This window comes from Grus americana, chromosome 4, assembly GCF_028858705.1.
Source record: "Grus americana isolate bGruAme1 chromosome 4, bGruAme1.mat, whole genome shotgun sequence".
NCBI lineage: Eukaryota > Metazoa > Chordata > Aves > Gruiformes > Gruidae > Grus > Grus americana.
The window spans coordinates 52,541,021-52,567,812 of NC_072855.1; the positions used below are offsets into that span (position 1 = coordinate 52,541,021).

The 26,792-nt window shown below is 40.8% G+C and overlaps 1 protein-coding gene across 3 annotated transcripts in view; it reads left to right on the forward strand.

The window, feature by feature from the left end:
- BMPR1B (bone morphogenetic protein receptor type 1B) overlaps window positions 1-26,792 on the forward strand; it is a 260,490-nt gene that overhangs the window by 86,851 nt on the left and 146,847 nt on the right. For 2 of the 3 annotated variants that reach the window (XM_054824510.1, XM_054824511.1), the window contains one exon: window positions 10,488-10,545. The gene's annotated coding sequence lies outside the window, so the exon portion shown is untranslated. Of the gene's footprint in view, window positions 1-5,736; window positions 5,813-10,487; window positions 10,546-26,792 lie in introns of those variants that run through there. The other variant, XM_054824512.1, reaches the window with a different exon arrangement.

Sequence of the window (26,792 nt, forward strand, 5' to 3'; positions counted from 1 at the left end):
AATTAAATTGTGCTGGGAAAAATCAGCATAAGTAGTCCACAATAGGAAGTCTGTAGGACATGTTCATGTGTCAGAGGGACTCTATCATTTGCTTTTCCTGGTTCTGCTGCATTTAAGTGCTCATTTGCAATATTGCATTAATGTAGGGGTTTGGAGTAAATTATAAAAGGAGTGGATAACAGCTTGCTTTGGCTGTAAAGCTGCACTCTCATATTTTTGGCAGTAGGTAAAAAGGGCTGATTAGGAGAATCTATTTCCTGTATGTTCAAATATAAACCAGATACTCAGTCATGAAAAAATCATTCACTGGTTTCCAAAGACCTTTTTTTTTTTTTTTGGCCAATGTGAAATGGTTGTTTGAGTGGAAAACTGGGCAATGTGTTAGTCCTTACACACCAAACAAGCATCAAGAAAAGGTGATTGTATTAATTCTTTCTTCCTTCCTTCCTTCCTTCCTTCCTCTGTGAATTCTGATTGTTTCTGGTTTTAAACAGATGAGGTTCCCTTATGACCACATTAGTGCTTTTAATCTTTCAAAGCAGGAGTAAAAGTGCAATTACTGTACATTAGCATCAAAAAGACTTCAGTTCAAGCAGTGTTATCGATGCTCCAGGTTTCATATAATTTTTAGAAATTAAGATCTAATCTGTAGCAGTGGGTGGTCCATATTCTGACTGTTGATGCTTGTACTTTTTTATGGTCATCCCTTTGAATGCATTCATATTTAGATATGTCAGATCAGCTTTTTTCCAGGTCCAGTGCATAAAGACTCCTTTCTGGTGGTGGTTGTCTCTTGGCCTGCTTAGAGCCGTTGCTGGTTTTTCCTCAGGCTGGTCAAATGATGCTCGCTCTGAGTAGCTAGGGGAAGCTGTGAAAAACTTAGGTAAACAGGGAAGAAATATATTCTGGGTGACAGTTGATTACCCAGTGATAGTCCCGTTCTGCCACTTATGTTGTGCTGGTGACTTACGTAAGGGAGTTTTGGATGATGAGGTAGGGAAAGTGTCATAAGCACAGGCCTATATATCTAGGGAATCTGTTTCCTAATGAGGTGCCTTGATGCTCCCTGCAGTCCTGCAGCCTTTTTTCCAAGCTGTGGTCCTGTGTGTCTGGTGTAGCTGGCCGGCAGGTCCCTGCATGGCAGAGCAGCTGCACCCCACGTCACTGGGGTCTGGGAGTGGGAGCAAAGCAAGAGTTGGGGCACTCGGTAACTGCGGGCAGGACTGATGGCTTCATCCCCATCCGAACTTCTGTAATGCTCTTCAGAGCAGGGGTCCTACCTAACCCTCTGTCTGGAAATGGCTAACACTTGGCACTGCAGGTGGCAGCAGCAGCAACCTGCAGAGCTTTTGCTTAAAGAGTAGGGTCATTACATTTGTACATAATGGAAGAAAGACAAGGTAGAAAGACCCTCAGTATTGTGCGTATCCTTCCTCGAGACAGCTTTGGACCACCTGCCATCTAGGAGGAGTTATAACTGACAGTCTTTTATCTAAGAATAATTCTTTAGGGGGACATTGAATGGTACTGGCCCAGCGGCAGCCGCGTGTCCCTCGAAAGTTCATGTTGCCTCCCCAGAGCATGTAGTCCAGGAGGCTTGCTCTGAAGTCCTGTCTTGCCTCATGGGCTTCTAGCTGGCTAACCTACTTGCCCTACCTCCTACAGTTTAACACCAAAAAAAAGAAGAAAAAAAAAAAAGTGTCCCATTATCGTTACACCAATGCTCCCTGTATGAACTGTGACTTGATGTTGCAAACTTCCTTATGGAAAACGACGTCTCAGAAGTGAGTGATGACGTTTGGGGCTACGGGAGGCTGTACGCTCGGGCTGCGGTGCCTTGCGGGAGCTGAACTCTTTATACTGGTGTATGCGACTCCTGAAACTTTTTCCAATGCAGACCTGCTGTTTCCATTAAAGGATTTTATGGGGCTCCCTACACATCATATCTTGCACAGCTTACCATATCGGCTCTTAAAAGTGACTTTGAATACAATGCCAGGGCCCCCCAGTAGCAGCTTTACAGGCTGCCGGCGAGCTGGGAAGCCCCAGTTGGCAATCCCCGTGCTAGCCGAGTCCCCGCGCTGGCTTTTCCAGCTAAAATGATGAAGCATCTGTTCTGTCTAATTTAATTAAATATGGCTTCCGTGCTGAATAAAGCAGGGAGCATTGCAAAGTGCCACAAGGGCCCGTTCCAGAGGTGCCTCCTCCATTTTGAAGGAAAACCCGGTTATAATGGAACGCCAACACCCAGTACACCTCCGTACTGCACCGTCCGTGCCTGTGAAAATGTTTTTCGTTTAGGCCCTAAAAATGAAAACAAAAGCTTCCTTGTCAGCATAGCTTCTCTTTTTTTCAAAATCTCTGGCATAAAACTCCAGCAGAGTTGGTAAACGCCACAAACCCAAATATTTTATGGGGAAATCTGGTGCTCATTGCATATCCGTTGATTTATATATGAGCGCTCCTGGATGGGACTCCTGAACTCACCAGTGCTCCTAGGTCATGAGATGTGAAATAACATGCTCAGAACATTTTTCACCGTTATCTTTGAGAGCCGGGTAGACGCCGCAGCCTGTAGCAGCCTGCGGCAGGTGCTGGCAGCCGGCAGCAGCCGTACCTCGGCCTTGCCCGCCCACGGGGGCGAGCTGCGGCTTGAGTATGCTGCTCAGGGGCAAAAGTGACCTCCGGCAGCCTTAGGATGAATCCAGCTCTTTTTAGGGTAGATGGTAAGGGGAAGGGTGTCCCTCTCAAACATATAAAAGGTTTCTCGTAAGCAGCAGTGTTGTGTTAAGAGGCGCATACAGATGGCTGACACAGGCTGGCCTGGTTTTCTGCTGCCTGCGTAGTTAGTTCAGCGTGCACGGGGGAAACAAGTGTGTAAAACACGAGCGTCTTATTACATACTAATTTTAAAAGCGATGGAAGGATGTACCAGCAAGTTATGAATCAGGCACTTAAAACACAGCACAGATTGGTTTTTTAGCGGTGGCAGGGACTGGATTAATATGTGTATTTGTTCTGCAGGCTAAATTTTACAATATGAGGGGAATAAAGCTGAATGTTATATAAATACAGAGCTTTTTTTTTTCCTCAGTGAGCACAAAATTAAAATTCAGCTGCTTAGTAAACACCATTTAAAGATTAGAGCACTGAAGAAACACACACTAGATAAGCTTTTAATAGAACATCATCATCGTCTGGCTTTTTTTAAAGGAAGAAAAATGCCCTAAAGATCATGTGCAGCTCAGAAACACGAGAGAAACTTCCTAAAACAGAAGTTTGGTGCTGTGTTTAACTTAGGTGTGACAATGAAAAGTCTCAGGGAAATGGGAAAGGTGAGGTACAAGCAACTCTAGATCTAACCGTTCTTCATCACCAAAGAAAATTTGTGAATTGGTAGTACAGTGTTGAAAAGACACTGCCAAGGTAAACTTTTTTCAGTGTAATGAGTAAAGAAGGAAAAAAGTGTTCAGTTTGTTTCATGCTCCCCATCTGCCAGTATTGTATTTCTACTTTGTAGGAATTCTCTACTTCACATTGCTGTGGTTGATATTTGGAGGGAGGAAAATACAGAAAATAAAAGACAGCATTGGATGGAGAAGGGATGAACTTAAGGATAGGGCTGGAATGCATGTGGATCCTTTCAATGTGTGGGAAAAGCCAGGCAGGACTCAGCGGTTTGATTTAGATCCAATACCATGTTTTGAATAGCTTGCCCGTAGCAAACCAGTCCATAATGGTCTCTGCTTTTGGTTAGCGCTTGTCCTCTAGATCGGAATAGCATGTCGCAGTGCACTTCCAGATGTGATTTCCCAGGGTGATTCAAAGGCTCAAAATACTTCAGTGAATCACAAAGTAGGGTGTCAGTAGACACGTTTTTCAAGATTGTTATGTTCAGGCAAGAGCCCGGAGAGGAGGATGTAAAAGGCTACTCTGCGGTTTGATTGCAAAACTGTTGGCCCCACGTTCTTGTGAAGTCTGTGGATGAATATGGCTGGAGCCTGACATCTTATAGGTCTGTCATGTCTACACATTTTCCAAAATCTTTTTTACACAAAGACTACAGGGAACATCAGCCAACATGTGTCTTGTGTTATGTTTGCCTTATTATTGTTAGGATTTTGTACGTTGACTAATCTGTTATTGCTGCGGTGTATCACTGAAACCAAATGTCGCCTTATTTTGACAGGGAAATGTATGTCCTGTGACACAATTGCTTTGTGATATACTGCACTGCCTTCTTAGTTTGGTGTTTTCCATTAATGCAAAAGGGAAGAGGAGAGCAGAAGATTATGAGATGTTCATCTGGCCATGAATTTTCCATCTCCTTGAAAGGCTCTTATGTCCTCTACCAATTAGTCACCTTCCCTGTATTACACGATGTGCTTGCCCGCTCAGAGTTTCACTGGCAGTTCAGACGCAGTTTGTTCCTGCTGAAAAATCACTGCAGGCAAAGCAGCTCCACCAGTCTTCCCGGACTGCCCTGTGGGTCGCTTTGCTGCCAGGCTTGTGAAAAAGGAGTGCATTCTTCTGGGTTTAGCCAGAATATAAAGATCTGGGTATTTTCAAGTCAGTGTGATCCTGCTTTATATTCAAATGACCAGGTTTATCTGAAACAGTTTATGTAGATTACTTCAGATGGGTTGGGTTTTTTGTAATGATTTTTGATGTGAAAGAAATAAAATTTTATGTTCACTGCCAGATTTGCTGAGGTTTCCTGATGCAGGTAATTCATGGACTTTACTGGAGATGGACATTTATGGAAACAAAAATGATGCAATTGTATACTTTAGAGTATTCCTGTTTAACTTTTTGAAGAACAAAATATCATAGAAGTTAGTTGAACAGTTGGTAAAAGTTTTGATATGACTGTATTATGATGATTTTCCAATCATTAATTTCACTTTCACTGTATTTTTTTTGCTTGTTTGGCTGTTCATTTTATTGATCTGATTTTATTCAGGAGGAGCAGCAATGGTTATAGATATTAATTTCCAGTAAAGGTCTTATTTTACTCTGTTAAAAAAAAAAATAAAATAAACCAAACAAAAAACCAACACCACCTCACCACCCCCCCCCAAATAAATACCAATGCACAACTTTCTGAAAATTCCTATCTGAATAGAAAATGTGAACTGTTGAAAAATCACAGCAATATATAGGATATATACATAGAGGATGCTTTTCTGGAGAGGCAGAGGAAGTGTTGATTTGGCGGAGCCCTGAGATCTTCAGGGAATCCTAAAACAGTTGTAAATGTTTAGTTACAATGACTTTCTTTGAAATGGATACTTTGCTCAAAAATTAGAAGAAAGAATCTGCATATTATAGGCTCTCAGCTAGCATGCTTACTGTTCTGTGTTGGACTTCATAGGGTGGAGTGCAAACCCTTGACTTAGGGGACAGACAGAGTGCAAACCTTTTACATATATTGCAGAACAGCTTCTCATGCAAAATAGTCTTCAAGATGTGACTGAGACTGCTCATGTCGTAGCATCAAACCAAGAGTGCACACCATTGCCACCCAGGGTGTGAGGTTTTAGCTGGTATTTGGAGTTGTGTTTCAGTGGACAGGTGGAAGTAATGATGACAATAAGAATGTCTTTGATGCCGTATTTAGCAAGTGCTCTTTTCCTAAAGTGGGAAGATCAAACAACAGGAAGCAGTTTCCTCGCTTGTAATACGAAGCTTGGCTTTGCAGCCAGTGCCCTTTCTGAAAATCTGCCTCTGTTTTGCAGGGAGGAGTACACTGTTGATTTCCCTGCTTGTGACTTCCCTGTTGGGTTTGCTCCTCTGTGCAAGTTTAATGCAGGTAATGCAGCTGGAACCAAGTCAGCCCTTCATTCCTTTAGGTACATCTGTACTCTCACAGCTGGAAGAGCCTGAGAGCCTCCTGCCCCTCCTGGGTAGTTTATGCCTTGGTTGTCCTCAGGGCAAGCAAAGTAAATCCCTGAGTTAGGGAAATCTGGCCATGGGCCAGAGGTTATTGCATATTTGTCCCCATGAGTGACATGCTCCAAACCCTTGATAGTTCCATTATGTATGTAAACCAGATCACACCAGGTGGCCCAAGAGCTGAAGAATTTTGTCAAGCAAATCTGTCAGAGACAGCAGATGTGTAACTTGCTGTTCATGCTGGTCTTTGGTGACTTTCGTTGTCTCAGCTGTCATTTAACAAAGACCATTTTAATCATCCTCCGTTTAGTTCGATGGCTAGTAAACACATTAACTTTGAAAGGGATAGTGTTCGCTTGTAGTCAAACCTCCTCTAAGACATTGAGAAAATAAGCACTGAAAAGTAAAGAACATCCTACCGGTCCAGCTGGATGACTGTTGTCTATTTAAGAACTACTCACCTGCAAGAGTCAAATACAGTAAATCTGTCCTGTAGACCTCAGTTATATGTCCTTTAAAACAGGGACTCACATGGGAGGTATCTTTTGCTTCAACTGACTTGTTATCTGTTGTCTGTTGGCACACACTCTCGATGTTGTAAACCTAAAACATAACTGAGTTACAAAAAGAGGCAAGAGAGAATACTGTTTCTGTAAACTGAATGGAAATTTTTAGTTCCACATGTAATATTTTATTTCTTTTGTGTTTCTTGAGACTAAGAAAACAATGGTAGAGATCATAGGGAAATGTACCCGAGTTGCGTATGTGAGGATGAATTAACATTTGCAGTCACTTGGAGCCGTGGATGTAGGCTGGTATATGCTGTTCAAGCTTGAGTCTAGCAGTGCTGTCTTTTCTTGTGCTTTTTGTATTAAAACTGTTTGGCATATCATATTTTGGTTGAGGTACCAGTTTGGAGGTCAGTAATGTGGCATGTGTGTATTTAGAACAACAAAGGTCAGGTTTTGCAGTTTGTTTTTTTTTTCCTGATGTTGAAAGGCATCTACCAATTAGTCTGAAACCTTCAGGGATCCCCCGCTGTTATTTTTCAGCCATGAACATCTTGCTAAAATGTATTCAAAGTCAGCACTGCGTGTTGAGTCGCTGGTATTATTGTATTGTTCTTCTTGTTACGACTTGCTTGATTTGAACGAACCTCCCAGTGATGCCCGGTGTGCCAGTTACTTGTGGTCATAAGCATAGGGGAATAGCGCAGCGGCTACTCGCAAACAGCGACTTGGCATATTACAGTATTCGTTCTTTTTCTAGTGTCTGGATTTTGAAATCCTTATGTCATCCAGGGGCACATACACAGACATCTCACGAATAGTGAAATGTATAAACCCACCAGTAATTAGTGGGCAGTGCATGTTCATGTGACTACTATAATGCTTGTAATTATGTTAAATGTAGTATTAGGTATACGTATTTGTAATATTTGAATAACGGGAAATGTATTCCCTGTATTTTAATAGCTAATTAGTTATTATATCTATTAAAATGCTCTAGTATTATATACTGGAGCTATATTTGGTCTATTTTGCATAGACATATAGTTAAACATACTGTATGGGTGTTCCTCTGTTGCATAAAGGAAAGAGCAAGTATAAAGACATCCCACTTTCATTTATGTAGATATGTTTCACATCAGTGGGTGGTAGGGAAAAGACTAAAAATATTTTTATGCCTGTAAGTTAGATTTCAGTTAGCACGAGCACTATTGTGTGTGATCTCTTAATTTATGTGTGTGGCAAACTCAAAGGTGAGATGACCCAGATCTGATTGCGATCTTGTATCAGTGTAAAGCAGATGGACAGTGGCAGCTCCCCGTGCAGCCATGACGCTCTTGTCGGTGGAAGTCAGCCCGAGATCAGAATCTGAAAAATTTACATATTCTAGATAAGAAGGTGAAATGTAATATTTCGTCCTGTTAGTTTTGAAGGAACTGTAAAGGAAACCACGTCTTAGCTAGGTTTCTCCTTGTCCTTGGTTTTGTACCGTCTCCTTTTCTGGTGTTGTGTAGTACAAGCAAAACAAAGAGAAAGAACTCCAAGGTCTTTGTCTAGGGAGGAAAAACAAAAGTGTGTAGTGAATGTTTGGCTTGTGAAAATCTTAATATAGGAAATAACACCCTAAAAGAAACAAGTGTCCTAGCCTTTGCTCAGATGTGATAGGTATCCTCGACCTAAAGTCCAGGAGTACCAGATTTTCTTTCCAAATAGGAGGTGCCTTCTGAATGCAGATGAGGAATCAGACAAATTAGAATAAATAATAAAATGTAGCTTGGAGTTGTAGGGCGAGGTTACAACCCAACAGGATTTAAAAGTTATGCAAACTTTAAATGAAAGGTAAGATAATACAAAAGTATTGCAACTGATTTTAGAATCGAGTTAGGCACTGGATTATACTTTCTTTTTATATGGTTTCAAGCAAATAACTGAAACTCTAGGCTTCTATTTCCCATATATGAATACAATGAGATAGTGTTTTCTACTTTCATTGGAAAGTGAACATTGTTTCTCAAAAATGCTGTCTTTGCAATTTATTCACATTGTATGAGGCGTTTTTTTAGGTGGGTGGGGTGAGGGCTTAAGCTATGTTGTCTTATAAACGTCTTTGTGGAAATGTTTTCATGGCAGTACAGAAACAAAAATCTTCTTTTGAGTCCCAAACTGAAATTCTTGCATTGCACATTTGAGGAATCTCCATCTGTAACGTAGTTTAATGAAGCATTATCAAGGAATATTTTAGTTATTTTATATAGAATACTGATTTTTTTTTTTGTTTTTGTTTTCCTCAGGTAGGTTTTTTCTTCCTTCATACTGTGGCATTCAATTACTGTGGACCTTATGAATGTCATCTTTGATGAATTTTTCAAATTTGTATATGAACTATGTGTTTTCATTGTAAGTGATGGGGTTTTGGTTTTGTATTGATGGACTGTATAAAATCTTCCAAGTGTATGAATATATGTTTTTAAAATATTACTGAACAAACAGGTAACGTCCCTGTCTTCCTGCTACATGCATCCTCCAATTTTACCAGAGATAACAGAAAGTTATGCCAAAGCACTTTGAACTTGTTGAGACCACCTCCCATTTCTAGGTTTGTGTTTCATTTTGGCCGTTTAGAATTTGGAGCAGAAATTAACTTGGTGAAGGAATTTAGTGCAAGATCTGGATGACTGGCTTTCCTCCCAGTTTTCCCACACCAACTGAGACCTCCGAGATAGAGATCCCCCTCTCCGAAAACGAGACTCGGACAAAGTGCAAATCCTTCATTTCCTGAAATCTCATTGTTTAGGCCAACAAACACGCAGGTCAATGTGCAGGTTGCAGAACCGAAACCGAACACCAGCTCAGTTTCCCTGGATCAATGAAGCGTAATTTGAGGCTGGTGATTGCCTATCCAGCTTGGAGAACCGGCACTGAGAACAAAGGCTATAAACACTGGTTCCTTCAGATATTTGATCAGCAAAATACTGTTACCGCTGTTCTCTTCTGCTGGCGTTCGGCTCAATGCTGTGCTGTTTAGGTAGGCCAGGTGTAAATTTGTCGTGATGGTTGTGCCAGCAAATTCTCCTAGAACAGAGGCAGCGTGTGCAGTCCCTGTGTAGGCAACTTGAAGAAGGGAAAAAAAAACAAACCCCCAAAACCAAAACAGAAAGTAAAAAAAAAAAGAGGTCTGCAGATGTTCACACAGACTGTCTCTTACAACAAAGCTTCTTGGTCTGACTATAAGTCAGTCTCTCTCTATAAAATCAAGTGAGCAAAAAGTCCTCAGTGAACAATAAATGAAAGACTTTACGCAAGTCTGGAACCAGATGCAGATTAAAGAGCAGTAGATGTAACTGGCTGTGATACCTAACGGTGTTTTCAGCAAGATGTACGAAAGATTAAACCCATAGCTTCTGCCCTCAGTGGGAGATGGTGCGTACGAGTATGTGCTGCCTGACTTGAACGTCTCTGCAGAGTGACTGCTGCTTTCTGGATGGGGAGCCTTTTTTGATTAATAGAAACTCACACTCATAGTGTTTTGTTTAGCTGCATTTCAGGATGCTAATTAATAATTAGACTTCATTGAGGGTTCACTAGGACGTAATCAGATCTGTATTTTAAGTAAGTATGTTTTTGGGTTTTTTTGTTTTTACTGAAGAGCTCATTAGAAGTTGATGGGAGTTGAGTGCATCTGGGCCCAATCATGGACTTCTTCCTCAAGTGCCTAATTCGATTGATTGGGTTGTTTAGTAACAAGAAATACAATGTCAGCAGGACCTTAATAATTTAATCTATCTAACCACAACATGAGCATTATGAGTAATGTGTAGATGTAGATCAAAACTGTTACATCTCCATGTCTGAACAGAAACACCGGAAAACAAAAAAGATACCTCTTATTAGCGTGTATATGAGATATTGTACAATTCTTCCCAAAGAATTACCGCTTGACATGTGTCTCCATAACAATATGCTGCACCATGATAATAGTTAAAATTAAAATCTGTCAGTTTGCTCAGTTGTGATTGAATTATAATCCTCACATTAAATGCACAATATCAAATGTAATTGATACATCTTTCTGCTCTATTGCAGATTATACTATCTTAAAGTGTGAGACAAGAATATTCCTTGAACGTTAAGAGTTCTTCAGGTAAGGACTGAGTTAATTCATTTTCTTTCTATAAAGACTATTTTTGTTAATAAACACCAGCATGAAGTAAATGCAGAGGACAGTTACTATGAACTGCACTTTGAAAAGCTGAAGAAAAATCACTGGAGATGTTCACGGTGATACAGGCTGTAGTAAACAGGCTACTTGAGAAAGACACAAAAGACACAGGTATGGACTTTGGGATCATCTTACTGTTTTGAATGTTTGGTATGTAGGATGTCTTTCAAGAAGGAATTGGTAAATAATTATCTTCTGACATAAAAATGGGAGCCAGCTGAGAAAGTGGCTGGAGGTAATGGGCAGCACTCTGACACCACCAAGTTTTAGCAGCATGACTGTAGTGCAGGCTGCTTGTTGTTGTCTATCTCGTATTTTTTTTTTAGAGAAGCATTTGTAGACCTAAACTTCACGTTCAGGAAATGTCCCTAGTCCCCCTGGGGTTATTGCTAAATAATAGCGTGCCCAGCAAGTTAAGTTGTCGCTCTCTGACTGATGTCTCCCCTGGGATAAACAAGCAGTAGTTCTGCAGAGCGAAAAATCAGCAGCTCTTTGTTTAAACAATCTGTTAAAACTCCTGTCTTGTGCTTAAGAAAAAGGACTTTTCAGGAAGATTGTTGAAAGATTAAATAATTACTCTGTTCATGATGGGAAAAGCCCCAATTTGCTGGAGATGGTGCTTTAAAGCTGATATAAAAATAAAATGTGAGAAGTTTTACCTTGTCATGTAATGGGGTGGGGGTTGTGCTTCTTTTACTTATGCAGACTGGTACAATGCAGGTAAGCAGTTCATAGAACTCCAAGTAAAAGAGAGAAATATGTTAATTTGATAAATGTTTACAAAACATATGAAGATACCCTTTAAGGGATGAACTGTCAATCCACTTTTCCAAGGTAATGAAAACTTTGTGAACTATTCAGTCTACAGAGCCCTTGCCATCCTTTGTGTTTTCCATTTATATACATCTATTTCATCTTAAAGCTTATAAACAAAATACAGGAAATTGTTGGCATTAGATAATTAAACATTTTCCATACACAGATAGCTCTTCTTGACTGTACCGTATTCTGTTACCTTGCCTGAGTATCATAAAGAGCCTGAAATTGAGAAATTGTGTTGAAATTCCTCTGGGTTTGCATTCTTGGAACTTTTCCTAGAGCAATTTCACAACTTAATTTGCATTTGGTGTTAGAAAATTTATAAGACTCTGGTGCTTTGTTACTTATGCCTCGGTTTTGAAAGGAAAAAGAATGAATGCCTGTTAAGTTTAAAATAAAATTGTAGCCTTTTCTTATAAAAATGGACATGTTATCATTGAAGTGTCAGGAAGTTGCATGGAGATATTGAGAAAATGAAAAGCTATCTCTTATCTTTCAAAGCTTATAGCCTAAACAAATGAATTAAGCATAATATTTTCTATGTTAATCTTTATATAGAAATATGGTATATAAGAATGTTTAAGACCATTAAAATGATAATTAATTTTCTGTGCTCTATCCCAAATCTTTGTCTTGCCATGCCTGCAGAAAATGATTATTTTTCTTCTTAGATGTCAAGCAGGTTTTAAACAGAGTTCAGAAATATTTCCTTTTACAATAAACTTTTTTTTTTTTAAATCTTTTTAAGGTTAGTAATCTATTTACCATATGTAACTACATGATAGCAAATGCTGGTCCTGCTTTTGCAATATCCTAGTTTATTATTCATCTGTTTGAATCTGAGTAGAAATTAATACAAAGATGATGATAATACCAGTTTAATTGCATGGTTGTATACATTGCATTTGGTTGTACATCCGCATAGATGTAAATGGCTTTACTGCTTCATGCTGAAGACCTTCTGAAGGTCTTTGGATTACTCTGTGCTTAAAGTGTCATCCTGGAGGAAGGGGATACCTTGGACATCTTATATTATGTGCTAAGCCAGTTAAATCATTTTTGGAAGAAAACGCACTAATAAATTAAACACAGAAAGAACCACGTGTAGGTCCATGCTTTTTCTATGTAATTCCTATAGTATTCCTTGTTTTTAGAATTATACTTGTGTAATACAAGAATTTTGAGCTGACATAGACTGTACTATGGGAGTCTGCCTGTCAAATGCTGTAGAAGATCATCAGCTCTTTTAGCAGTAACTTTAGCACTGGAACATTTATAATTCAAGTTTTGAAGTTTTAGTGACAACTAAAATTTTGAATACCTCCCTTATGCAACGGTTGAAGTAGCTCCGGTGGGTTGTACTGGTTGCGTCTGCTACTGCTTTACCGATATAGGGAACTGTTGTACTTCAAAGGCTATATATACTTTATTTGTATATCTGCACTGCCTTTTATTACTGGAGAAATCAGTAATAAATGATAGGGAAAAAATAGTAAGTCTGGTGCTTCATGCATTGTGCACCTGAAAAACCCATTTTAGCTTGGTATTGCTTTGAGATGGACTTTAACTTAACTGTGGTTATTCCACAGGTATTTCTTCTGTGGAAAGAAGAAATAATAATAAGCAATAATAATAATAACATCAAACCTAATAACCTCACGTGGAACCAATGCAGCTGAGATAAGGATATGACAATATTGAGAAAACTGTTGCTCCATGGCTTGGGCTTGAAACCCCTCTGATTCTTGAGCTGGCTCTTATTAGAGCCATAGTGAGTAGTCTTAGGGAGCAAAACCACCTGAAACCTACCTTTTTTTGTGTAGGGGGAGGACCAGGGATGAACAAGACAGAGGTAGCTCTCACGTGGTTTAGCTTTGTGAGTTGGTGTCACAGACAGGGTTACGAGAAAAGTAGTGGTAGTGCAAGGGAAATAGAAGGAGGGTGAGGGTGGCCCTGGGAGAGGAGAGCAGAGTAGTCCCTGCAGTGACAACCTACTGTCAGCTCAGCTCAGCTGTCTCCTAAAACTGCTCTTTGCAAGTTGATGAGGAATCCTCCAGTCTGCTGAGCCGGGCAGAATAAAGGGGTGAGTGTCTTACTAGTGTCAGACCCCATGAAACTTCTCCATCCCACTCCTAAAGAAAATATTCCCCGAGCATCCCTCTAGCTCAGAGCTCTTTTAAGACTCCGGTTCTTCCTCCTCCTGAATCCTTTTGGCAGATTCAATTTATGTGACGCTCTGGGGAGTTGATTAATTTCCTATTATTGGCCCAGTCCTGCAAACCCCTGCACTCAAGGTTGGCAAGCGTGCTGTTGCATCTTGGTATAGACGAGTTCTGCTCCTGCACATTCAACCTATGGCATGTTTACTGTACAGGAAGATACACCCAAACTATGTGTGCTTGATGAATAGGTAGCACTAGATTGTGAAATCTACCCTAGTAACAGAGGGAATAAATTTACTCAGTATAGAACTTTTAAGCAGTTTTTACCATGTGCCTTAGTATCATAATTTTAAATTAGATTTGCTCAAAATGGAAATCCAGATTCAAGCTGACATCATAACATATGACCTCCAGTAGCAATGAAAATTGAAAACATGAGACAAGGGCATTAATCACTGAATGGTTTATAAACTTGCCCTGAATGTTCATCTGAAACGTTAACGCTATTTTATTATATCCAATAACAGCTTAAAGTAAAAATTTATGAATACTGGGAGATGCCTAAGATAAAGCATTCAGACTCATTTTATTGTACTCTGGCTCAAATCTTTTGAGCCTGTAGTTAAGTGCACGGAGTTACTTGCATGCCTAGCCTATTACTTTTAGTGCATGCATAACCTATTGCTTTTACTGGGACTGGAAACGTGAGCAAGAGAGTAGGGATCTGATTTGGCCGCTAGACTTGTGCGAACTCAGAGATTTGTTTGTACGTACCCAGTTGCAGGAGGAAGCGTTAAATGGCCTCAGCATGGATGTTAGGATCATGGTTTTCTGGGGGTTTTTAGTTTGCTGAGCAATTTGAATTTTGGTTTGGAGTTCTGCTAGTAATTCTTTTTTGTAGTGATAGTTGTAGTAGTTGTGTTTGATGTAGTTTAATATGGAGTATAATGAAAGCATTTTAAATTATGTATGCATAACTGACCAGGGCTGTAATCAAACAGATCTTTTCAGATGACTTGATGGAATTCTCACTTTAAACCGTTTTGAATTTTCATTAATTTTTTTGAGTCTCAAGGTATTTTCATTGATTTTTTTGTTTGTTTGCTTGTAGCTGGTATTTTATAATTAACAGGTACAAAACGTATTTGATAGTTTGAAAAGAAAGAAATTTAAGAATGTTGCATTAACTTTCATTTGATCTCAAATTTATAATGCTTCCTCTATAATCATAGAATCATTTAGGTTGGAAAAGACCTTTTAGACCATCAAGTCCAACCATTAGCCTAGCACTGCCACATCCGCTACTAAACTGTGTCCCTAAGCACCACATCTACGCCTCTTTTCAATACCTCCAGGGATGGTGACTCAACCACTTCCCTGGGCAGCCTGTTCCAGTGCTTGTTAACTCTATTGGTGAAGAATTTTTTCCTAATATCCAACCTAAACCTCCCCGGCACAACTTGAGGCCATTTTGCTGTTGTCCTATCGGTTGTTACTTGGGAGAAGAGACCAACACCCACCTGGCTACAACCTTCCTTTCAGGTAGTTGTAGAGAGCCATAAGGTCACCCCTCTGCCTCCTCTTCTCCAGGCTAAACCACCCCAGTTCCCTCAGCTGCTCCTTGTAAGACTTGTGCTCTAGACCCTTCACCAGCTTTGTTGCCCTTCTTTGGACAGGCTCCAGCCCCTCAATGTCTTTCTTGTAGTGAGGGGCCCAACACTGAACACAGGACTCGAGGTGCGGCCTCACCAGTGCTGAGTACAGGGGGACGATCACTGCCCTACTCCTGCTGGCCACCCTATGTCTGATACAAGCCAGGATGCTGTTGGCCTTTCTGGCCACCTGGGCACACTGCTGGCTCATAGTCAAGTGGTGTAGCAGGTGGCTAACTGTTTCCCCTGGGGTTATGGGGGCTTCATTTTGCTCCCTGTCTTCCAGCTCAGGGGGCTGGGCACCCAGGGAACAACTGGTCTTACTGCTAAAGACTGAGGCAAAGACAACATTACTTACCTCAGCCTTTTCCTCATCCTTTGTCACTATGTTTCCCCTGTATCTAATAAAGGATGGAGATTCTCCTTAGCCATCCTTTCGTTGCTGTTGTATTTATAGAAACATTTTTATTGTCTTTTACGACAGTAGCCAGATTTGGGCTTTGGCCCTTCTAATCTTCTCCCTGTATAACCTCACAACATCTTTGTAGTCCTCCTGAGTTGCCTGCCCTTTCGTCCAAAGGTCATAAACTCTTCTTTTCTTTCCTGAGTTCCAGCCAAAACTCTCTGTTCAGCCAGGACAGTGGTCTTCCCCACTGGCTTGTCTTTTGGCACATGGGGACAGCCTGTTCCTGCACCTTTAAGATTTCCTTCCTAAAGAATGTCCAGCCTTCCTGGATTTCTTTGCCCTTCAGGACTGCTTCCCAAGGGACTCTGCCAACCAGGCTCTTAAACAGGCCAAAGCCTGCTGTCTGGAAGTCCAAGGTAGCGATTCTTCCGACTCTCCTCCTTCTCCAAGGATCAAAAACTCTGTCATTTTGTGATCACTATGCCCAAGACAGCCTCCAACCATCACATCACTCACAAGAAGTCCTCTGTTCACAAACAACAGGTCCAGGGGGCACCTTCGCTAGTTGGCTCACTCACCAGCTGTGTCAGGAAGTTATCTTCCACACACTCCAGGAGCATCCTAAACTGTTTCGTATTGTATATCCAGCAGACATCTGGTAAGTTGAAATCCCCCACAAGAACAAGGGCTAGCAATCGTGAAACTTCTCCCAGCTGCTTATAGAATAGTTAGTCTGCCTCTTCTTATCCTGGTTGGGTGGTCTATAACAGACTCCCACCATGATATCTGCCTTGTTGGCCTCCCCCCCCGATTCTTACCCATAAACACTCAACCCTATTGTCACCATCATTAAGCTCTAGACAGTCAAAATGCTCCCTAACACACAGGGCCACCCCACTGCCTCTCCTTCCTTGCCTATCCCTCCTGAAGGGTTTATAGCCATCCATTGCAGCACTTCAGTTGTGCAAGTCATCCCACCGTGTTTCTGTGATGGCAATGTAATAGTTTTCCCACTGCACAATGGCTTCCAGCTCCTCCTGTTTGTTGCCCATGCTGTGTGTATTGGTGTAGATGCACTTCAGTCGGACTATTGATCCTGCCACCTTTTTGGGGGGGACAAGTCCTAATTCCTATGTGACCATTCTCAGGCGCTTCTGTGGTTTCTAACGCATCGATAACCCTTGCGTCTTTGCTGCCACATGAATCTCCATCCTCCATCTCCACTGAGACAGCAGATTGAAGGACCTTGCTAGCATACAATCTCTCAAACATGCTGCCCCCGGGCTTATCTCTAGCAAACCTGATTTTATCCTTTTCCCCCTTCAAATATAGTTTAAAGCTCTTTCAATGAGCCCTGCTAACTCTTTCCCTCTTTGAGACAGGTGTACCTCATCTGTCATCAGCATGTAAACTGACACATGATCAAAACCCCAAAATTTTGCCAGTGACACCAGCCTCGGAGCCAGGTATTGATCTGCTGATATATATTTATATATTCCCTTTACATGTGATGTCATCAGCGTATCCCAGAATATTCAAAATTTGATGCTGTATATAGTTGACTTCAGTGGAGTTTGGGGAAGGTGGGGATCATTGCTCTCCAAACTATTCACGGCTGCTATTGAGTTGAGGGTCTCCTCTCGTCTTGAATATAGCTCCTGCTCCTTCTGCCTTCCCAGTATACAATTTAAAACTTTGCCTGTGGTATTTGTGTTTGGTTTGTTTTGGTCTGTGTATTTTTATTGTGACATAATCAGTCTTGCGTTACTTTTCCAGCTCCTGAATATGCAAAAAGTCAGCTTGAATGTTTAAAGAATGCGGCGTCAAAATATGATCTCACGTTAGCAGAAGTATATGCATGTTGTGCTAACTACTTTTGCATGTGTTAGAAAGACATATTTATGCCACCATCAGAAAATCTTTTCCAAATGAAAGCCTTAGGGAGGAAGGTGTGGCTTATCAGAAATGGGACAACGTAAAGATAATTTTTGAGACATCCAGATAACCACAAAACTTATCTGTTTTCTACCACAAACCCTCCTCTTTTCAATGTCCCCCAGGGTAAGGGAAGCGTAACGTTTGAGCAAGCCTTGTGCTGTGCAGTTTGGAGTGCTATGTAAGAGAGCTGCAGCAAGAGGTGCAAACTTGCTAGGGCCCAGGAGCAGCATCATATAAATGAAAAATGTCTGATTGCTAATTATAGGTCAAACAGAGCGCCTGGATAGGACTCCCCTTAGCTGCATGCTTTAATTCCCAAGTTGGCGGGGGGGGAACCCCAACAAAACACCCTTCTTAATGAGCTGAAGCTTATACCTGGTATTTAAATGTCTCGCTTGGCAATGGAGAATCTTTTGCTGGGCAAGCTTCTGTGTTCCTCTGTAGCTTGAATCAGTGATTTCAAAATAGATTTAAATGCGTTTATAGGTGAAAATGAGCTTAATTGACAGAGAGCTGGTTGTGGCTTTTGTATTTTGCTTTATTGGGTAGTTCCAGTAGTAAACTGAATTTATTGAAGTAAATCTATGAAATTACCTTAATTGCCTGTTCTCAGTAATATTTTTAAGGAACTCCACTCTTTGCCTGTTTTTATTTTAATGTAAGGTACATGGTGCAGCTTGTATACGCATATTGTTTGAAGGCTTTGAATGGCTTGCCTGTCTGATCCATTTTAATAGATTCCAGCCTTTTTCCATGACATCATTATAACAGACTTCCTAGAAAATATGAACAGCTGCTGTGTATTTTTTTCCTGTGTTTTATATTAAAACTGTAGCAGCTTTTCCGTTCTCTACAAATGACAGCAATAGGCTTGTCTGATGTAAAACAAAATGAAAAAAAGTCAAAGTAAGGAGCTGCGATACTGTTAACAGGCCAGTAATGTAACAGGTCCCCATGTATGAATCGTTTCATAATGCAATAAGGGATTACTTATGCTGCTGTCATACTGGTCAAAGGTTGGTCCCATTTCCTTCTCCCCCCTCCCCCTGAACTAAACTGTGCATCATTAAAGATGATAAAAACAGTGTTGTACTCCGCTTCCTGGCCCAGATGGCAATTTGCATGAAGAATTTTATTGGGGTTTTTTTTTCTAATATCATTATTATGCAGACTGTGCATAGAGGTTTTAAAGTTCTTTTCGGTTCATACAGTTCAGATCAAGGAGACTTGCTTCGTTGTTTCTTTGCGCATCCTGGCGTTCAGGGATGGTTTAGAGGCCACTTTACATGCAACCTAGAGTATTAAATAAAACTAGGAATTCATCAATCTTGTTACACCTAATTTTCTATCTGGGTCCAGCTGTAAATAGGTGAAAGGTATCTAAGAATGATGTTGGCCTTTAGATTGTTGTATTGCATTTTGTCTGGAATACCTCGATTGGAGTTTTAGTGTCTTTTTAGGTGAGTTGTACAAGCCAACCATGATGTCTGCTGTTTCATGCAGCAATATCTGCATTTGATCTAGCAAAAAATAGCAGATATAAACAAAACCTATCCTTTACCTGGCTCTAAATAGAAACATGCAGTGCTGTGTGGGATAGCGAGGTGCTTGTAGGTCACTCCTGCCATCCAGCAAGCCAGGAGTTAACAGCCAACGTGAGTCTCACCTGGGTGCTTCAGCTGGAATAAGGAGACAACACTGATAGTTGATGGAACAACAGCTGCTTAAAGAAATCTGCAAAACCCACTGCAAAGTCCACATTCTTGTTGGCTAGGATGGGTTTTCCTTAATGGTTCTGCAACCAGGGCTTAACTTTAGCTGATCTTTTTCTTTTCTGTGTTCCTCTACAATTCTTTTCAGACTTGGCACCTGTCTAGAGGATCCAAAAATCAGGCTAGGTTATTGGGGAAATGCCCAACCCATGTATTTTAGTATATGGCTCAGTATATAATGCACAAACTATGCTGCTCCCAGGGTTGTCCAATTCCATGATAGATCCTGGCTGTGGTGTTCAGCTGTACTGGAGGATGTGTGGTCCGTAAGTGTGCCGAGTATGAATCGCCATAGGAAGTTGGTCCCAGCTGCAGTATGAGGGCTCAGGTGCCAGTTTGGGGTGTTTGGTGTCCAGGAGTGCCCAGCAAGCTCCAACCCCACACCGACTGGTGTGGGAAGCATGGCCAGTCTGACGGGGGGGAGGGCGTGCTGGAGCCTGGCTGACTTAGAGACTGGACAATACGTATTATGATGTAATATGGCCATAAGACAACTCATCATCAATCAATGCTGCTATCTTAGTCCTGTGTCTTTTGTGGTGCTTTATCCCTTCACTTGAAAATAAGGGACCTGTATTGTGTCTCCTGTGTGGGGGGAAAAAAAATGCAGCAACTAAGTACCTCTCTCTTCTTTGTGATGCAGGATGATGGTAAGTGACTGTGAGCTGATTGAAAAATACTAAAAGAAAATCGATACTAACCTTGCATTGAGAAGATAGATAAGGACAGGGCTACATCGTCCCCGTCTGTGGTGTTCATCAAATGGTGCCCATTTTGTGGCTGCATATAGAGAAATAATTTCATGAAAGAAATAACTAATGCCTTCTGGGGATTATCAGTTACAAGCCCTTCTTTATCTATTAATAGGAACTTTACAAAAGACTGCTTGACATGTTCTCCATTCGTGTCTGTCCTGGTTTTGACTGAGATAATTTTCTTTCTAGTAGCTGCTATAGTGCTGTGTTTTGGATTTAGGATGAGAATGTCGATAGCGCACTGATGTTTTAAGTTGTTGCTAAGCAGTCAAAGGGCTTTTCAGCTCCTCATACTGGCCTGCCAACGAGAAGGCTGGGGGCACCCAAGAAGTTGGGAGGGGGCACAGCCAGGACAGCTGACCCAAACTGACTAAAGGGATGTTCCATACCATATGACATCATGCTCAGTATATAAACTGGGGGGTGGGCCAGGAGGCAGTTTGGCTTGAGAACTAGCTGAGCATTGGTTTCAGATGGTGAGCAATTGTGCTGTGCATCTCTTGGTTTGTATATTCTATTATTATTATTTATTATTATTCTCTTCCTTTTCTGTCTTGTTAAACTGTCTTTTATCTCAGCCCATGAGTTTTACTGTTTTCTTTTTGATTCACTCCCCCATCCCACTGGGGGAGCAGAGTGAGAGAAAGGCTGTGTGGTTGTTTTAGGTGCCTGCTGGGTTAAACCACAACAATGTCCTAAAGCAGACTTGAAACCGCATAGTATATAAATAATATTGATGCAAATTATTATTAGCCCAGATGTGGCAGAACACATGAAAATTACCCTCTGGTTGATAATCAGAGAAGGCCTAAACCAGCGTGTGACTGATGCTTACAGAAAAAAGCTAAGGTCATTCCTTCAAATATTTGATGGATCAGGGTACCCAGCGGCTAATGGTCAATGTCCATGGCTTCTGTGCCAGATATACTCTGGGTAGGAGGACATCTTCGAACCATACACCCCCTTTTGAAGGTCAGCTCACGCTGGGGTGCTATGGTTAACACAAATCCAGCTTCATTCCAACGTTAAACAATTTCTGAAACTCATTTTTTGTGATTCTCTTCTTGTTTACATTGAAATGAGTGTAAAAAGTCTGGTGTTCAGTGGAACAAAATCTGTGTATCATTTTCTCTTAGTTTTTACATGTTATTAGAAAGCAAAATGAAGAAATGACACGTTTTATAGAACATATTTTTGAGATTGTAGTTCTTATCATAGCACTTATGCTCTGAGGAAAGTGTCTTTCCCATTACCCTAAAATTCTCCAATATGGGGAAAACCGTAGGGACTTGTACCAATTTTAGCTTACTGTTTGTCTTTTTTTAATTTCTTTTTTCCCTTTTCTTCAACCGTCTCATAATTTCAGAAAATCTAGCTCTCTTGCATTGTGTTTCTAGTCAGTCTGGCTTATTTCAGGTGTACAAACAGGCTGTGGATTGTTGTATTTGTTCATTTCAGTAAAAAATCTTTTTTACAGAACAATTTTTCCATTTTCCACCCCCCCCAGATAAGAATGTTCCAGAGTGACTGATATTTGCATAAATATATATTAACAGATTTTAAATAGATGTCAGAGGTAAATATTAGCCAGCTCAGCTTATAAAAACTTTACCTACAAAATAAAACTATTTTGTAGTTACTATTTTATTTTTATTTAAGTAAATGCAAAACATCAAGCATCCTGTAGAGATAAAACACTTTATGATGGAAAAGAATTTTTTAGTCATTTGTACTTATAATCTACAATATATATATAATATCAAGTAATTTAATGATAATGACCGCATCCATTATGACCTGTATGGTAAAGCAAAACTATGGAGAAATTCCACTGAAATTAATGTAATTAATCCATAGTTACAGCACTGAGTCAAATAAAAATATGGATCATGTATTTGTAATTTGAATACAAAGAGATCAGGAAAATAAAAGTTCTACCATTGTTCACGTCATGAAAATTGTTTTGCATTTTGCTTCATAGAACTCTGAAATAAAGCTTTGAATATGTCTTGGTAACAAAATATGTAAAAAAAAAACCAACTGTAATTCAATGAAAAATTACTTACCTGTGGCTTTCCTGTTGAAGACCCTTCTTACAGGGATAAACTTGAAATGGTTGTTGTTATGAAAACATGAACCTTTGAGTGAGAGGAGAGGACAGTGAAGAGTGATTAAATTCAGTCTATTTTATAAGTAACAGTAAATTGTATGTTGGAAAAAACAGACACTTTCAGACAAAAAAAAGCCCTTCTTCAGGTCTGTGCAGGAAAGGCTTTCTGTACCCAAAAGCTTGTCTGTTTTTTCCAACTGTATCAGTTGGTCTAATAAAAGATATTACCTCTCCCTGCATACTTTGCCGGAATGAAACATTAACATTCCTGTCGGCAGCTTTAACAGAAAAGCCAGCAGCAGCGTGGGCATGGTGTTTCGCTGAATTTCCCATGCCATACTTCTGCTTGTGCTTTACCTGCCCCACGCTTCTCAGACGTGGGGCGGAAGGGGAGAATATCTTCAATTACAGAGATGTCTCCGTAGCGGCAGACTAACAACGCTCATCACAGAGTCTTTAGTGCTTTCCTTAAATTTCTCATGAAAAGGAAATTTTGCCTTCTATGGGGTCTGTTTCTTTCTCCCCCCTTGAGAGATGTAGGTCCGTACCTCCTGCTAATGCTAATCTTCCCTGCGTGGCCAGCCCATGCGTTGGAACGATCGTAGAAGGGTAAATTGTTCCCTGGACATCGCTCTGCTTTTCTGATGAGTCTGATTTGTGATGTGCCTAGGTCTGGAGCGATGGTACGCTCCCAATAGCTGCTCATAACTCTCTTGCCTAGATTTAGAAAGGGCTCTCCTTGCAGAAAATAGAAGACAAAAATATTTGGTGTCTTGATGGAAAGTGGGTCTAAAGTGGTCTGCTGTAATGTAAAAACAAAAGGAGCAGTGTTTCCAGCTAGAGCGCCAAACATCTTGGAGTCCAATACGGAAAATGTTTATAGTGTTGTATAGTTTTATTACTACAGACTGAAGGAAAACAGCTTATTGAATGACTTTGGACTAGATTTTGTACCAGTGGACTATCAAATAGTGGACAAAGAAAACCCCTCTGTACTACGGGGTGGGAGCAGGGAATCTGTAAACAGTACTCAGCTTCCTTGTACAGTGTACAAAGACAGATGCTACTCTCGGACTCACTGGGGGTCCTAACTTTGCTGTGGGGAGTTGGGTTGGGATGCCAGGAGGCTGTGTGGATGCCCGTGGGCACGCGGATTACCAGGCTCAGGGTACTGCCAAGTCCTCCCACGGGGACACTGTGAAAACAGCATTTGTGGAGCTGTTTCCTTTCCATTCCTCCACTCCCAAGACATTTCATATAAAACCTGTTTACTTGGGCTTGTTTTTCAGCTGATGTTCTCTAGTTGTGTTTTGCTCGGCATTTCCTCAGTGTGGTGGGCACTAATGCGCATAGAGCAGTCGCTTCTCTCTGCACCAGCCAGGCCACGTGTGCAAACCATAGTGCTTGTATCCCTCTTGGTGGGACTTGCCTCTTGTCAAGCAATAAATGTTATTAAAGCAGCAAAGTTCAGTAGGAGGCTCATCAGTGCCGTTTGTTTAATTGTCTTTGCTTTGATAGCGCTATACTAATGCCAGCTGTTGCTGAAGCCTGTAGCTGCAGGGTGAGCCTAGGGCTGCCGTGGAGTCCCAAGACAGTTTGGCTTTTATGCTGTTGCAGCAAGAGAACAAATAGTTCTCTCCACACATTGCAGAATGAGGTGCGAGTGAGCTGTCGTGTCGTCTCAGGAAGCTTGACCAGAGAGCTAAGCTGAAGCCAGGGCCTGAAAAATGTAGCTTGTGCCTAAGTGCCCGGGTGAAAAATAGTTGGGCTGCCATTCTCCCTGTTCCGTTCATAGGCAGTGACTGAGAACTTCATTTTGAACATAAAAAAAAAAAGTCTCTATAAACAAACATATAGTCTAAAAATGGTGAGAAAAGAAAGATGTGAAGGAGGAAAAGGTAGAAGTGTGTTTTTTTCACTGCTTTCATGCAGTGTGTTGTGTCCCTTACTCTTCTGCATCCAGAAGAAAAATGTGTTCCTTGTTTGGTCTCAGCTAGTGTGAGCTGGTCCACTTCCTCTTGTAGATCCTATCTTTGAAGCCTTTAGCCGCAACACCCTTCAGCTCCGTCCTTCCAACAGACGCTGATTTGCTGAGTCCTCCTCAATTTCATAAGTTACGTGTGCTGAATTTCTCCCTTCTCCCTCCTCCCTGACATACTGGGATTTCTTTGGGTACGATGAGTGCCAGGACGGGACCCTTCTTGATGTCAGCCTCCAGGTAGGAAAGTGACAAATCAGCCTGAAAAAACCCTAAACTCTAGTACCGTGTAGCAAAGGAGGTGGAAGACGTCCTTTCCGCTTTGAATTCAGTGGCGTTTTCATTGCTGCTCCGCTGCCGTGTGGTGCGCCATCCTCGCAGGCAGCCGTTCCTTGATGCTTTGATTGCGTCTTGCGTGGTTCTCATTAGCAGCCGTGATCCGCTGCAGCTTGGCACGCATCTCTGCAGCTGAAGAGGTATCCAAAAAATTGTTTACTTGCTTGCAAACATGAGAAGCCAGCTGTGATGTTTATTGCCCATTCATGTTTGGAAGATCATTTTGCAGCCAAAAAAAGCTTAAAATCTAGAGACCTTTTGGCATTTGTCTGGCTGAGTGGGTGGATAGATTGTTTTCAAGCCTTGATTAAAGCACATGTGTTGCAGCACAAGGATGGAGAAGGAAAACAACGCAAATGTAGTGTGAAGTATTGTTTAGGAGCTGAAATACAGATATATACAGTGACATGCCAAAATATAAGGTGCGAGTCTGGCGTAAGCAGATAAATGGCACATACGGCCAAGAGACAGAAAAAGGTGACCTGAATAGGCAGACCATGGACGCTAACGCAGCCTGCTGTGTGTAAGGACGACATATGTGGGGCAAATCACTGTCATCCAAATCTCTCTTTAAAAATTAATGAGACACACAGCTACCGCCGTGAAAGCTTAATGTGTAAGGTCTGCTGTAAATTACACTTCAGTGTAACGTGTACAGAGACTCTGAACGCTGGAACTGGTGCCTCCCTGAATATAATTTGCGGCACATGTGGTAGTAATTCAAAGATACTCTCTTACCCTAATTTCTAATGTATGTCTCTTGTAGTGTAGTCGTGTTAACTCTTGCCAAATCTATGTTAATAATAATAAATAATGTTTAATATTTTTGCTGAGGTAACACACTTGGAAGCCAGCCTGTTGAATCTGAATGGTTTTGTGATGATAAAATACCAGCATCAGAATTTAAGGAAGCAGTGAGATTGACGCGGAATCCTTGTTTGGTATGTCATAACTTTTTATTACGCATCAGTTTTCACTTAATTACTTTGGATGTTGTGATGACAGAAAGAAAATCACTGGATTTGTTCTCTTCAATAAATGAAAGATAAATATATTTTATATTATTTTAACTTTTCCAAGAAGAATCTTGCAACATGGACGACTTGTCCTGTCCTTATCCATGGTAGCCATCATCTTGACAAAATTTTCTTTTCTAGATGGTAACAGTTTCATTCCTCTACTTGAGCAAAATTCCTTTCTTTTTTCTTCTACACATAAATTAGTAGGCAGGACTTATCTCTAGTTGCTGTAAAGTATGCAAATTTTAGTATGTGTACATTAAGCCTATTTTTTCATTTATTTGCACTTTGGAAACACCTCAATGATTATTTTTTTTTCTCCATAAAATTGTTGGAATGGTTCCTTTTCTCCTTCTTAGAGGATTGTTCATTATGCATCCTCACATCAGTTTGTACTCATGCACACAGGAGCCTCACTCTACTCCCCACTTTTCCACAGCCTCGCAGGGCAACAGCTTTCTTCTGCTATTTCCATGTGCTGTGAAAGATGTACCCATTCCTTGTGCATGCTTTCCTCCTCTTGGTTGGGATTTAAATGCTTTTTAATCTCTGTTCTCCCAAGTTATTGATGGCTAAGTAGATGGGTCTTTCTCTTTTTCCTTAGTAAATCCATTAATTCCCAATTCTTCAGCTGCCCCTGAAGAATCTTAGAACCTCCTCTTCAGGGCAGTTTGCTTCTCTTCCACCATAGGTGACTAAATCTTCCCCTTCTTTTTCTGATGGTAATCCAGGAGCTCCCTCCTTTCTGTTTTTCTCCTATCTCTCTGTTTATTTTAGGAGGAGACGGAAGTGCTTTTGTCTCGTGTCAGTTCAGTTAGGCGCATGTTACCTAATAAATGACGTTTTCTGGAGGTTTGCAACCTTCTGGCTCCATTTGTGTTAAGTATCTGACATTTTTCCATTGGGGTCCATATCTTTCCTTCATTGGAAAAGGACATAATAACCCCAAACACCTTTCTGTCACAAGCTATTATGGCTAAAGTGACTTTTCTCTGTCTCAGCTCCTGGTTGCAGAAAAATGTAAATGTACAGTAAAGAAAAAAAAAAGCTATCTTACTTTAAAAATCCATGACTCCTTATGTACTGCATCTATGCATTGCCCCCACCCCCCCGATATTTTTCCAGACACTATACTTGAACTGTACATAATTTCCAGGATGTTTTCATTCAGAATTGTGGTTATTTGTAGCTTATCTTTGAACTGCTTTATTTTTAGCTTAAT